We start from the raw sequence: 15391 nt of genomic DNA on the forward strand, positions 1-15391 counted from the left end.
CACTCTATGCACCGCTGTCACCAGTAAATGCAGCACTGTGTCAATCAGCATCTCCTACAATCAATGAAACTCTATAGGGTCTATGTTCAGCATCTCCATGGAGCACTGAGATAAAAAGTACCTCTAGTGGCTGTTTGAGTGACTTACAGTAGAGTTGCTACAAGGCATTGATGCAAACACTGCCTTTTCTGTTAAAAGGCAGCATTTACACTGAAAAAACTTGCAGAAACTGGATATAGCCAATATGCACGACTGAACTTTAGCCAGGCCTGAAATCTTCCAGACTTGCTAATGACACCCTTTCAGTAGCAAAGTACTTTAATTCTTTGGGTGCAGCATTTCAAACTGAAACACTGCATATACAGACCCCACTCACCAAGACCACTTCAAATCATGGAGTGTTCATGGTGCTTGCAGTAACCCTTTAAGGCAGCTCTGTCAGGTTTGAGATTTTCATAAATGTAGAGAAATGCATGAACTAAATGAGGAACTATTTTGCCTCATGTAATTGCCAAACCTAGGCAAAAGGTGGACTTTCTCCGCAGGTTCCTATACGCTTTCAGTCTCAATAATTGATAGGTAATCTCCAAAGATCTTGTTTTGTACACTTGTCCAAGAACAAGAGTAGAGATGTGATGACAGCTCCTGGAAGCAGGGGCAAATTTTTTTTGCTGTCCCATACATTCCACCCACTCATGCAGTTTGACACACACACTGACTCACGGAGATACACACTGATTCATGCAGACTGACACACACTAACCCAAGCAGACACGCACACTCACACTGACTCACAGAGATACACACTGATTCATACAGACTGACACACACTAACCCAAGCAGACACGCACACTCACACTGACTCACAGAGATACACACTGATTCATACAGACTGACACACACTAACCCAAGCAGACACGCACACTCACACTGACTCACAGAGATACACACTGATTCATACAGACTGACACACACTAACCCAAGCAGACACGCACACTCACACTGACGCATGCAAACTGATACATATACAAACATATTCACTAACCCAGGCAGACACACACTGACTCAGTAAAGACAAAAAAGGAATTGGGGGCACACTCAAAACATGCATTTTGCAGGAGCTGTTGTAGGGAACAAAATGTATACATAATACAAATTAAGGAACAGCACACAGATAAAAATACAGCTTTATATTTTACAAGGATTCTTAAAATCCTTTATCTTAGAAAACAAATATGGGGATTCAGTTCCACCATATGGTCTTTTTTTTTTTTATTTAATTTTACATTTTATTTTTGGTTTGCCAAAATCAAGTCATACAGTACAGTATGTTAGCAAGTTGATCTTACAAACAAGGTTTACAATTTAAGTTATCATACATGACTGTTGCTATTCTGATGAATCATCGGCTTTTCAGTATTTACAATATGCACTCAGACGACAAGTTTTTTCATAAATCTAAATTAACATTAACGGACATATGCAAACCAAACATGCAATACCATAGTGCTTTTGGCGAGTGTTGTAGGTGGTGTTTTCTATTTTGTTGAAGACTGTATGTCTCACCATTGTTGCAGGCATTAGCATAGGAAAAGAAGAAAGATGAAGTAGAAAGATATAAGGGGGGAAATGGATCCGGAGTTTGGGGGTTACTGGTAAAGGCCTTTGGTTAGGTTCTGTCTGCGTTACTTGGGGTCGTCTTGTGTGTGGTCTGGGTGCACGTTTCCAGAGCGTTAGTGCTCTCGTTAGGGGTCAGGGTTCGGGATTCTTTTTACTGAGCAAGTGGGTATGGTCCCTTCCCTCTCCCAGCTCCCACCTCCCCTAATCCCCCCAATCACCTGCCATCCATAGGTCCCATATCTTTTCGTACGATTTCACCACACCCCTAGCTTGTGCTGTCAGGTTGTCCATGACTCGTGCGTCATTTTTTTTATGGATGACTGTGTCTATGGAGGTAGTGTCTGGTTTGAGCCAGCCCTGTGCCTGCACCTCCGGCGGCTGGGGTGAATTTGTGGAGCAGCTTCTGCTCTTTTCTCGTCCAGTCCTCCACTGGCCTGGACAGCAGGAACACCCATGGGTCTCGTTTCAGTCATCTCTGGAAAACCTTGTCTAAGAGGTTGCCCACTTCCCCCCAAAAGGACTGTGTCCTTTGAGCATTCCCACCACATGTGAGTATACGTCCATCTCTGTCCGCATCCCTTTTAACATGGGTCGTCTGGTTTTTTTTTTGCATGCGGTATAATTTGACAGGAGTGGTATAGCACCTGAGCATGGTCTTGTAGGACTGCTCTTGTTGGGTTATGCAGATTGAGGTAGATTTGTTTGCTTCCCAAATATCCCTCCAATCTGTGACCTCCAGTACATATCGTCATATTCTTTTAAGCCCACCCCTACTTCACAGTACCCCAATATCGATGGGTACTACATTAATTCAAACGTTGGAGACAAAATAAATAGTACTAAATAAGCTAAAGTGTATTTTAGTAATCTGTTGTGAGAGCACTGTGAAATTTTTTCAAAATTAATGTAATAACAAATGCAGTTAAAAAAATGCAGTGTCAAAACTAAACAATTAAAGTGATAGTGCTTTGATGTATATACTCACAATGCATATCAATTGAAAACTGTAATTAAAAGTGACATTACTATCCAAAACCTCATAAAATTTAAACTTTCCTCTGGTCCCCTTCAAAAGGGCCTCTGAAGCTGCGAGACTGGGCAGGGTGCTTAACCCAAAAGTAATGTGGTTTGGATTCCGAACTTACATAATAAACACAATTGGGGAATTGGGGGCATACCTGTAAAATGCATTTTGTAGAAATGGTGCTACCATAGTGACAAAAATGTATACATAATACAGATATGGGGGTTCGGCTCCACTATATGTCCATATTGTGTTAAACCCACCACTACTTCACAGTACCCCAATATCAAAACACACAGACCCAAGCAGACTGATACACACTGACCCATACAGACACACACATACACACACTGACCACTGACCCATGCAGACTGCACTCTGACTGACGCAGGCTGAAACACACACACACACACACATTGACCCAATCAGGCTGACATACGCAGACCTACTGACTGTAGCAGATTGACACACATTCTCTGAAACACATACTGTGAGGTCATGTTAACCATCTTACCTTCATTGCATATATTAGCACTTACTGTAAATGGCCCTTGTCAGCAGCCATGCAAGTGCTCCCTATCGCCCGGTAACATGGCTGGCGGCACCCAATACTTACTTAGTCTAACTTGATAGAGGGGTGGCTCTTGACTGCGCCTGGATACCCATCACTCCCACTCTCAGCCCACTTCCTGTTATCCTCCTGCCCACTTGTCCCCAAGTACAGAGCAAGGAGTGGGAGCGAGCAAATGATACACCCTTTTGCTGCCGCCATAGATGTCTGGGTGAGAGGCCTGGCTTTACAGGCTGAGGTGGATGCCGATGTTTGACCGAGCGCTAGTCAGCAGCCATGTTAGTGCTCCCTAGCGCCCGGTAACATTGCCGGTGGCACGCACTGCCTAATTAGTCGAACGTTATAGAGGGGTGGCCCAAACGAGCAGTAAAGCCACTGCTGACGCCCCCCTTAAGAAACACCGGCTATGCCTGGAAGATGTAGTCAACAGGAGCCAAAGATGTATTATTATCAAATTATGGCAGTGAAAAAGAGCGATAGCCTAAGTTAAGTATATCTCTTATTACTACCCCCTCAGCCATCTTCACACAAGAAAGGCCCAAAAGTGATATAAAAAGTAGTCTTATTTCTTATATCCTATAATACCATTGTTTCTGTCACATTAAGCTACATTCACTCAGGGTTATTTACTAAAGTAAAACATGTTTGAAATTTCTAATTAATTTAAAGCTAATTTACATGTAAAATCAAAGTAGCTAAACATAGCTGATCTGTAGAATTTTTTTTTTTACTATTTTGGCCTCAAATTTGAAAATGACTTTGATTTCACTCTGAATTCCCAGAAATTTTCACTGTAGTTAATACTATGAATTATGTACACTATGTACATTTTGGTAACATAAGCTTAGCAAGAATTTTGTGAAACAGCCAACCATATTGGTTTATAGAAGACCTCCTATGAGACAGACATATAACCATATTTGTAAATAGACACTTAAACAAGCTTTATAGATGCTGCCTGTATCCCTGTATCCCAGCATGAGATAATTGTTAATCTTGAAGAGCTGTGCTTATTGTTGACTAATGTTACTTTACTTCCAAACCACAACATGAATGGCATTCAGATTCTACTTCAGTGGTTATTATAAAATCATTTCCTTGACCTTCTCCCAGAGGGGTCCCACACATCCTTAACACTTTCTGTGCCAGGTACACTTGCAACGTATCGCAGATGACCCTGCATATACTCCACACCCATCTGGCTACAAAAGTATTAGAGTACATCTTGACTGTCAAAAGTAAAACATCTGGACGGTTATTGCTGCTATATTTATATCCCATCCACTTATTTATATTTTTTCCTTTTGCTCTCTTGACTACATTTCTCAGCCAGTTTGACACTAAAACAATCTATAATTGCCTAATCTATGTGCGTTTAAAGCCGGGAACAGGAAAGCACATTAAGGAAAATCAATCATTTAAAATCAAAGAGCAACATTTTGGCACCCATTCTCCTTATCCTCCCTCCCACCAGCTGAGCAAATGACGAGAAGTAATCCATCTTCAAGAAAGCTCTCAATGTCCAGATCTTCAGTGGATCTCAGGAAAAAGGGGATTCAGGAATGCTCTGCCTGTGATGAGATGTCTGTACTGGATTACTCTTTTTCTAACTGAGAACATATTTATTCTGCCTCTCTTTAAAAAAAAAAATTGGGGTCTATGTGCTTGAGGAATTATTTGTAAATTTGATCCAGTTTTAATATGAGGAGTTGAAGGATTTTGCAAAGCTGTTTGAGAGCTTGGCTTAAGTTGGCATGCCTTCTACCCATCATGATTTCAGCAGGTTGGTTCAGATTTTCAGGCATTGTCTAGCTGTTCCGACTTTGTTCCCTAGTGTTCCACCTTTGGGGACACACAGAATGCATGCGCATTAGCGCTCCCCATAGGAAAGCATTGAAAAAGATTTTCAATGCTTTCCTATGGGGAAATGAGCGATGCTGGAGGTCCTCACACAGCGTGAGGACGTCCAGCGACGCTCTAGCAAGGAAAATCCTTGCTATAAATCAGGAAGTGACCTCTAGTGGCTGTCTAGTAGACAGCCACTAGAGGTGGAGTTAACCCTGCAATGTAATTATTGCAGTTTATAACAAACTGCAATAATTACACTTGCAGGATTAGGAGTAGTGGGAGTTGGCACCCAGACCACTCCAATGAGCATAAGTGGTCTGGGTGCCTGGAGTGTCCCTTTAAGAGCTTCTGGTTCTCCATTTACTACAAGTACTGTAGGGGTTATAGTGCTTGGAGTGTTCTTTTAAGCTCATTATACATAATTATAAATACAAGCAATAAAAAGGATAATTGAAATAAATAAATACTCCCATTTGAAATTCCTGCACTTGGTGCACATCCAAAAACTTTGTAGAATTTTCAGAATGAGCTTGTAGCAAACCAGGAAATAACTTTGCTAATCTAAGTCATAAAATCATATAGAGCAGGTTATGATTTTCACTATTAGCATTTATATAGCGCCGACATATTCCACAGTGCTTTACAATTATAAAATGGGGATATTTGACAAAAAAGAAATTTCATTCAGAAAATAACAGAGACAATAGTTGAAGGCGGCTCAGATGAGTTTACAAACTACAGGCTGATAGGGAGTACAAAAAGTAAGATATTTTCAGATAAAAACAGATTATTATTTTATAAAAAAAAAATATATATAAAAATTAAAAATGTAAAAAATAAACACACACAAACACACACACAAACCTACCTAGCATTGCTAACTGTAGTATGACCTACGTTGCATATGTGTGGGTGTCTAGAATGCTCCTTTAAAAATATAAAGGTGTTTTAAGAATATGTGCATTAGTGTGATGTATAACAAATTTGATCCTTGCCTAAACCTCTCCAGATATTGGATGTCATTTAAATATGGCAGAGCATACAGCTGGAAAACGAAATATAGTCGAGCCAAATGGTCAAATTGGTACACCAATAACGAGGGATAACCCCAAAAGGAAACTATGTAAGTGAAAAGAAAGAGAATGGTGTACCAGGGGGACTAGGATGTAGTCTAAACACAAAAGGGTGCCAGCTAACTTCCAGACTGGAAGGTACAAATTATGAAAAATAAATACGGTAAATGTTATTGATTAAAATAACACAATACCATGAGTGTGAAGGGAAAGCCCCAGCAGTATCTCATATTCCTGAAGCATAATTGACCGGTTATCGGTTTTAGTGCCCGATGGGCCTGTAGAGTCAGCCAGGATAGTTCTGGATCGATAGCGATAGGGGCAGAGCTGTAGAGTAGAGGTTATTTTGATTGATGCAGGGCTGTGAGAATATTGTTCTTGCATTCATAGTAGTGTAATCTGCAGACCATGTTCTCTAGTTTGTCTAAGGGGGTACCCCGTAGGCACAGGGCCCTATGAGCTCTGTCGAAGATCACAGGTGTGTCAGTAGGTTGGCCTAGCAGAAGATTAAAGAGATCCTGTAGTAATGAAGTTAGGTCTTCTTGCTCATTTTCAGGCAGCCCTTTTAGCCCCAGGTTATTGCGCCTACCCTTGTTGTCCAGGTCGTCATGGGAGCGTTGCACAGCAAAGAAGTGATTGTTCTGTGCTTCCACTGAGTTGTGCAGTGATCGAAGCTGTGCCTGTATGGTGTCTCTATCGTCTTCCAGTGAGCAGACTTTGCCTGATGTCAGCCCCTATGGTGTCCAGTTTAGTCTAGAATGCTGCCTCCAGTTTATTGAGCATATGAGCAATATCTTGCTTGGAGGGTAGTGCATGGAGTATATCCATTATGTCCGGATCAGCAGCATGGATTGAGCCGTCCGATCCCGAAGGGCTCGATAGTGAGAAGCAGGGGTGAGGTGAGTCCAGCACCATATAGGGGCCTAACGGTTCAGAGTGATGTTCTGCTGAATCTTTAAAATATTTAGTCTGGACCCCAGATTTTCTTGCAGGAGTCTTGCCTGCTTATTGGTGACCTGAAGTAGTTTGTTTTGGATGTCCCATTGTGTATTTTAGTGCCCGATGTTAGCGGATTTGCGGCTTGGGTTGGAGGCGCTCAGCTAGTACATGTTCGGCAGCTGGCTCCACCCCCTACTTTAAATGGTTTTATTTCCTGCTCGAACTTTAGTCACACACAGGAGGCTCATGCAGGCTCTAGCAAGTTATTCAAAAGCAGGATATACAAAAAATATCTAAATTAAAAGCACTCTGCAATACATTTTTAACCATTTAAACATTAAAGGAACACTATAGGGTCAGGCATATGTTTGTGTGAAATCCACCACATAGCCACCCTGCCCTCCCTCCCCTCGCCCCCCTTAATATAGTGTAATTTTATCTTTACTCCAGTCTGCTGTTGCTGCTGCTGACTCTGCCCCTGATCTGTCTGCTTGGCTGACATCAACATAATTATTGCTCTAAGCCAATCACAATGCTTTCCTGTAGGAAAAGCACAGCCCTGGCCAACTAGCATCACCTCACAGAGATGCATTGAATTAATACATCTCTGTAGGAAGTCCAGATCCAATACATCTCTGTAGGAAGTCCAGCCTGAGAGATATTAATAGGCAAAACTTGGTTTTGGATTCATAGAGTGTATAATAGCAGACTGCATTAAATTAATCATGAAGACATCAGTGGGGGATGGGAGCAGGTAAAAAAAAAAAAAAGAAGAATCTGCAAACATATCAGGGAGGTAATTTGTGTTGCCAATGTGGATACCTGCTAATGAAGGGTCATCCCAAAATGTAAGTGCCATGGTTTCTAACATCAAGATCAGAGGAGAAAATGGACACCCATGTCTTGTACTCTTAGTTATATTAAACACCTGAGAGAAAATAGTTGTCCTTACCCTAGTTGTTGGTTATTATTGTTATTATTTTTGGCATTTATATAGCGCCAACATATTCCGCAGCACTTTACACTATTTGAGTATGTAAAATCATAATAACATCTCTCTAGCAGATCTGGAAATCAAAATGAGCTAAAGAAAATATCAATTCACAATCAACTCATTTAAAAAATCTTCACTATAATAGAATTAAGTTTATTCAAAACCTTACTAGTGTTGTTTGCAACCTGTAAGTGTTTAAAGGGACACTATAGTAACCAGAAGAACTACAGCTTAATGTAGTTGTTCTAGAGAGTATTGTCAGTCTCTGCAGGATTTTTGCAGAAAACAATGCATTTTCAGAGAAAAGGCAGTATTTACATTACTGCCTAGGGATACCTCCAGTGGCCACTCCTCAGGCGGCCTCTAGAAGTGCATCCTAGGTCAGTGCTGCAGCAGTGACATTCAGTGTCTCCACCCTCTGCATGGAGACACTGAACTTGAGGAGATGCTGATTGGCCAATGTTTTGTTTTCTGTTCCTGACCCTATAGTGTTGCTTTAACAATATTAACGGTCATAATAAGCCAGGGCAGGCAGTACCTCTTCAGTTTGAGTGCCAATAGTTTAGCATATAACTTAGTGTCAATACTGAGCAATGCAATTGGGAGAAAATTGAAAACCATAGTAAGGAAAATACCTGCTTTGAGCAATGGGATTAGAGGGGTGGGTCCATAACCTAATCTTGTGAAGGGCACTGGTAGATTAAGTGCAGTACTGTGCATATGTTATATATTTAAACCTTTGTTTTTCTAATATAGTCTATAGAGTGAGATACTCACATACTTGCAGTCATGCTCACAGAGAGATAATCTCACTGGCACACAAAGGCAAGCTCGCTGATATGCACACAAGATCACTACACACAGTTCAATAAACACATGTTCAATGAGACACACACAAGTTCAGTACACAAACTCACTGACACACACACAAGAAGCTCTCTACACACATACACACAGCTCATTACACACAAGCTGACTACAAACTCACTGTTACTCACTAATTGCTGTGGAGAGCTGGAAGTTGACACATGCATGTTTCCAAGGCTTTTCCTGTCAAATAGGCCCAGGGCCAGACTGGGAAAAAAATTCAGCCCGGGCATTTTTTGTTCACAGCGGCCCACTGAAAAGGGGGCGGGGCCAGATAGGGTGTGTTTTGTCATCCCCAATGACAAGCAAGCCCCATCTCAAAGTGAGCATGTTGGTTCAATGCTCTTCCAGGGCATGACAAAAAGGCCCTGTATTTGTTCTGCACAGTGCAAGCAAATTTAATAACATGACAGGCGCACAGTCGGATTTGCCGGCATTTGCGCTCACCTTTACCCAACCCCCATAAAAACACGGACACAGGTTATATTGTTGGAAGTATTAAAATTATAAATAAGATAATTAAGGATTAACAAATGGGGTCATTGCCAACAGCCCTTATTAAAGTTAACATCCCCCATGTACATATTGTTCCCCTGGCAATGACCCCCCAATAATAACAATAGATAACAATCCAAATAACATGTTAATACAGAAACTGGCCGCCCAATATGGCCACAATTCCACCCGGTTAAATTGTAGAGGTGTACTGAGACACCGCTACCCAACATATCGATTGTAGGGGTGTACCAAGACACCGCTACCCACCATATCACTTGTAGGGGTGTACCAAGACACCGCTACCCACCATATCAATTGTAGGGGTGTACCAAGACACCGCTACCCACCATATCCATTGTAGGGGTGTACCAAGACACCACCACACCCCCAGGTTCGGAGCCACCGACGAGCTCGAACCTACCAACCACGTGCAACACTGTCCAATCCACACTAAAACCCCAGGATGCCCACTTTCTCCTCCATCTGCCCTCCGATTTAACCAGGCCATTCCCCGCCGCTGTGAAAAAACGGGAAATCGTTTAACCTAACCAAATACAGGGAGGGTGGGAGGGACAACTGACAGGTAAGCTTAATTTCCTTCAATGGCCACTTCATAAAATGGCTGGTATAAATACACCCATTATGGCTCCACCCCACCCAGCATGCTAAGTGACATTAACTTCCTGTGGTTGCTATGCCTACCTCCTGGCTCTGTCAAGGCCTATTCCTCTTAGCTGCGCTGATCCATGGGCTACATGCTTGCATTGTTTGCTTGAAACTTGTCTCAGGGGTTTCCATAATTGGGATACTCACTGTATCCCATTTATGGAGACACTATGTGTTTGCTTACATGGAATCTAGTGCGTGCATAGGGGATCCAGAGTGTGTATGTCAGAAATGTAGTGTGTGTGTACAGGGCCGCCACCAGAAATTTTGGGGCCCCTAACTCAGCTCAGGGTCTGGGCCCCCTGGGGCCCGCCTCCAAATACCGCTCACTGGGTCCACACACAGACACAAACGCACACACTGATACATACTAACAGACACACATACTGAAACAGACATACACGCATACAGGCATACATACTGACACACACATACTGAGACATACACACAGGCATACATAGTGACAGACAGACATACACACAGGCATACATAGTGACAGACAGACACACATACATACAGACACCGACATACATACATACATACACACACACACACACATTCATACATACAGACACTGACATCCATACACACATACATTCATAATGGCATACAGACATACAGACTGACATACATGCATATATACAGACATACATGCATACAGACATCCATACACACATACACACAGACACACAGACACACAGTTACGTTCATAATAATATGCAGACATACATTCATACTGACATACAGACATACATATATACATATATAATGACATACAGACATACATATACACATACATAGACATACATACAGACATACATGTATGCATACAGACATACACAAACATACGTAGACATACATGCATGCAGTCAGACATAGACATACACACAGACATGCATCCAGACATACATACAGACAGACATACATACATAGACATACATGCATACAGACATGCAGACAGACATACATACACATACATGCATCCAGACACACAGACATACACGCATACAGACAGACATAGACATATAGACATACATGCATGCATCCAGACAGACATACATACATAGACATACATGCATACAGACATACACATACATTCAGACAGACATACATACACAGACATGCATACAGACAGACACACATACATACAGACATACACATACATGCATACAGACAGACAGATATACACAACCATGCATACAGACACACAGACAGACAGACATACACATACATGCATACAGACATACACATACATGCATACAGACACACACATACATGCATACAGACACACAGACATACATACAGACACACACACACACACATACATACACATACATGCATACATACATACAGACACACACACATACATACACGCATACATACAGACAGACACAGACAGACATACACAAACATGCATACAGACAGACAGACACACATACACACAGACATACATACATGCACACACACAGCTCATTTTCCAGCCACCCTCCTGTCTCTTACCTTTTCTTTGCAGGAGGGTGGCTGGGGATGATGGGAGTCGGCGCTGCTCCCTCTTCATTGCCGGGCTCTCCCTCTTTACGGCTGGGCGGGCGCGCTCCTCCCGCGAGGAGTGAGCTGGGAGGAAGTGACCACTTCCTCCCAGCAGCACTTGCGGCTGCTTTTTTTTTTTTTTTTTTTTTTTAAAGGGGCCCGGTCGCACTATACAACGGCCACAGCGCTGACCGGGCCCCTGAAGGAGGGGGCTCATCGGGTGGCCCTAAGTGTGTGTTATGGTTGTCATGCCCTGATGGCGGCCCTGTGTGTGTAGGTGGTGCAGAGTCTGTGTGTAGGGGATCTAGTGTGTGTTTGAAGGACTCAGGAGTGTGTATAGGAGATCTAGTGAGTGTGTGTGCGCGTGTATAGAGGATTCAGAGTGTATATAGAGATCTAGTGTGTGTATATCTGTAGATATCCAGAGTTGGGTAGGAATCTATTGTTTGTCTGGAATTTAATGTGTTTAGGGGTGCAGTATGTGTGTGAGGGGTTCTGTAGTATATATACATATATGTTTGGTGTGTAGTATTGTGTGTGTGAGTGGTGCAGCGTGTTTGGGGGCTGCTGTGTGTGTGAGGTGTGCAGTGTGTGTGTGTGTGTGTTAGGATGCTGTCTAAGGGTGATGTGTGTGTGTTAGGGTGCTGTGCGAGGGTGATGTGTGTGTGTGTGTGTTTTAGGGTGCTGTGTGAAGGTTCTGTGTGTGTGAGTGAGGGTGCTGTGTGTTGGGGCACTGTGTTAGGGCGCTGTGTGTGTTAGGGTGGTGTGTGTGTTAGGGCGCTGAGTGTGTTAGGGCGCTGTGTGTGTTAGGGCGCTGTGTGTGTTAGCGTGCTGTGTGTGTTAGCGTGATTTGTGAGTACGCTGTGTGTGTTAGGGTGCTGTATGAGGGTGATGTGTGTTAGGATGCTGTATGAGGGTGGTGTGTGTTAGGATGCTGTATGAGGGTGGTGTGTGTTAGGATGCTGTATGAGGGTGGTGTGTGTTAGGATGCTGTATGAGGGTGATGTGTGTTAGGATGCTGTATGAGGGTGATGTGTGTTAGGGTGATGTATGAGGGTGGTGTGTGTTAGGATGCTGTATGAGGGTGGTGTGTGTTAGGATGCTGTATGAGGGTGATGTGTGTTAGGATGCTGTATGAGGGTGGTGTGTGTTAGGATGCTGTATGAGGGTGGTGTGTGTTAGGATGCTGTATGAGGGTGATGTGTGTTAGGATGCTGTATGAGGGTGGTGTGTGTTAGGATGCTGTATGAGGGTGGTGTGTGCTAGGATGCTGTATGAGGGTGATGTGTGTTGGGGCTAGAGTTCACTCTCGTGAGACCCGGCCGGTTGCCATGGCAACGGACGGATCTCGCGAGAGAAACCCAGCGGAGCTGCAAGTTAGAGCTCCGCCGGGTCCTCTCTCCAGGCAGGCTGTCTCCCTCCCTCTCTCCCCCACCGGCAGCCGCGTTTGATTGCATGTGGGCCGGTGAGGGCTGTGGGCTCGGATACCGCCGGCCCTGCATAGACCGGCTGGATCTCCCCGGCCCGTGGCCATCGCGGCCCACCGGGCATTTGCCTGGTTTGCCCGATGGCCAGTCCGGGCCTGGATAGGCCTCTGGTTGTGGCTGGGGGGTTAAGCTTAGGTGCAGCTTTGGTACAAGCTGATAGGGGACTCCTGCAATGTTTTACGGCCACCGAGAGGAGTGCCTGAGGGAGGAGGAAATGTGGCCAGCAGCTGCCCATGCTTTCTGATTATAAAAAATACCGGTATTGTGATAGTACATTATCCATAACAGCAAACCCCAGGATACACAGAGTTGTCAAAGCTAAAGGATTACTCCAAGCACCATGGCCACTCAATGATTTGAAGTGGTTATGGTGTCTGGAGTCTGGATGTGCAGTGATTCACAATGAAACACATTTATAGTGTTTAACCCCTCTTCAGCTAAAGGTGTAACTGCACCCTTGGCAGCATCATTAAGGTGTCATCACCCAGCCTAGGTCAAGAGATCCAGGATGGCTTATGTCAATTCTGTGCAAATGTAATTGAGCAGTCATCTGACATCCTCAGCGAATTAATATCAATGGCTGTGACTTTCAGGCTTCTGCAGTTCTGCAAAAGCCGGAAGCATGTCACTAGGCCACCAGGGAGCCTCAGAGTCTGACAGGGATCCGTGTAAGAGGGCAAATCATTGTTTAATGGTTTATTCCATTATAAAAGGGTACTTCTAGTGTCATAACCACTACAGAGAGGTTAAACTTGGTTTGTGCAGCATTTCATAGCAAAACGCTGTACATATAGACACCTGGCACCATAACCACTTCAAGTCACTCAGTGGTCATGGTGCTTGGAGTTTAATAATTCTGTATACGCTATATTAAATGGTATGTTGCCATGTTAACCACCTCATAGCCACTTTATATTATATTAAACATCTTGCATTAAACTGCCGGGTGACATTTTAATAGTGTATTTTTATTTATGATTTATTACATGGGGTGCAAAGTACAAACTGGGCGGAGATTAAGGTCACATAGCCTAAAATATCTAAAAAGCCAAAACTATACAAATGTTCTTTCTTGAGACACAAATCAGCACAAACAAATTGAGTATTTGTATTCGCATTTTAATAACATGGGGTGCAAAGTGGGCAGTGTATGACCAAATAAAGTGTGCAATATCTCAAAAAACAAATCAGCACAAATTAATGGGGTTTTTACAGCCCATGTTATTTTTTATTTTTTAAATAGACCATTTGTTTGTCCTGATCTGTGCAGCAAAAGAAGTGTTTGTGCCGCTTTGGTTTCAGAGATATTGCAAATTATATTTGACAAATGCTTGTGTACTTTTTTTTTTTTTTTTTTTAGCACAAATCAACACAAACAAATAGGGTATATGTTTTAGCAATACTTTCCAGCCAATGGTATTGCTAAAACATATACCCTATTTGTTTGTGTTGATTTGTGCTAAAAAAGAAAAAAAAGTACACAAGCATTTGTCAAATATAATTTGCAATATCTCTGAAAGTGGTTTTTTTTGTATCCCCTCTATTTGCAATGGTGTTTGGAGTTGAATTTTTTTTTAACGCAATGATCATTTTTCTCCTGCCTTGTGTATCTATTTCTATTTAATAAACAGGCAAATGCAAGAAATACGTTCCTCCTGGTTCATCAGGGAGTATATTAAAGGAATACCATAGGGTCAGGAACACAAACATGTATTTCTGACCCTATAGTGTTAAAAAAAAAAAAACATATGCCCCCCCTTTCTCTACCTTACGCCTCTAAATATAGTAAAATCTTACTTTATTCTTACTTTTATTCTAGTCTGCTGCTGCTGGCTGATCAAAACCATTCACAATTGGATTGGCTGAGACTATCAAGGAGGCAGATCAGGGGCAGAGCCAGCACAAGCCAAACACAGCCCTGGCCAATCTGCATCTCCTCATAGAGATGCATTGAATCCATGCATATCTATGAGGAAAGTTCAGTGTCTGCATGCAGAGGGTGGAGACACTGAATGACAGTGTTGCACACTATGCAGCACTGCCCCAGGAAGAACCTCTAGTGGCCAGTGTTGGTATCCTTAGGATGTAATGTAAACACTGCCTTTTTTTCTGAAAAGAAACAGTGTTCACTGCAAAAAGCGAATTATTATACTCACCAGAACAAATAAAATAAGCTGTAGTTGATCTGGTGACTATAGTGTCCCTTTATATGTGGTGCTTTCCTATTTTACATATACACTGATAACCAATAGAAACTAGTGTGGACTATTTTTT

This window comes from Pelobates fuscus, chromosome 3 (assembly GCF_036172605.1).
Source record: "Pelobates fuscus isolate aPelFus1 chromosome 3, aPelFus1.pri, whole genome shotgun sequence".
In the NCBI taxonomy this organism is placed as follows: domain Eukaryota; kingdom Metazoa; phylum Chordata; class Amphibia; order Anura; family Pelobatidae; genus Pelobates; species Pelobates fuscus.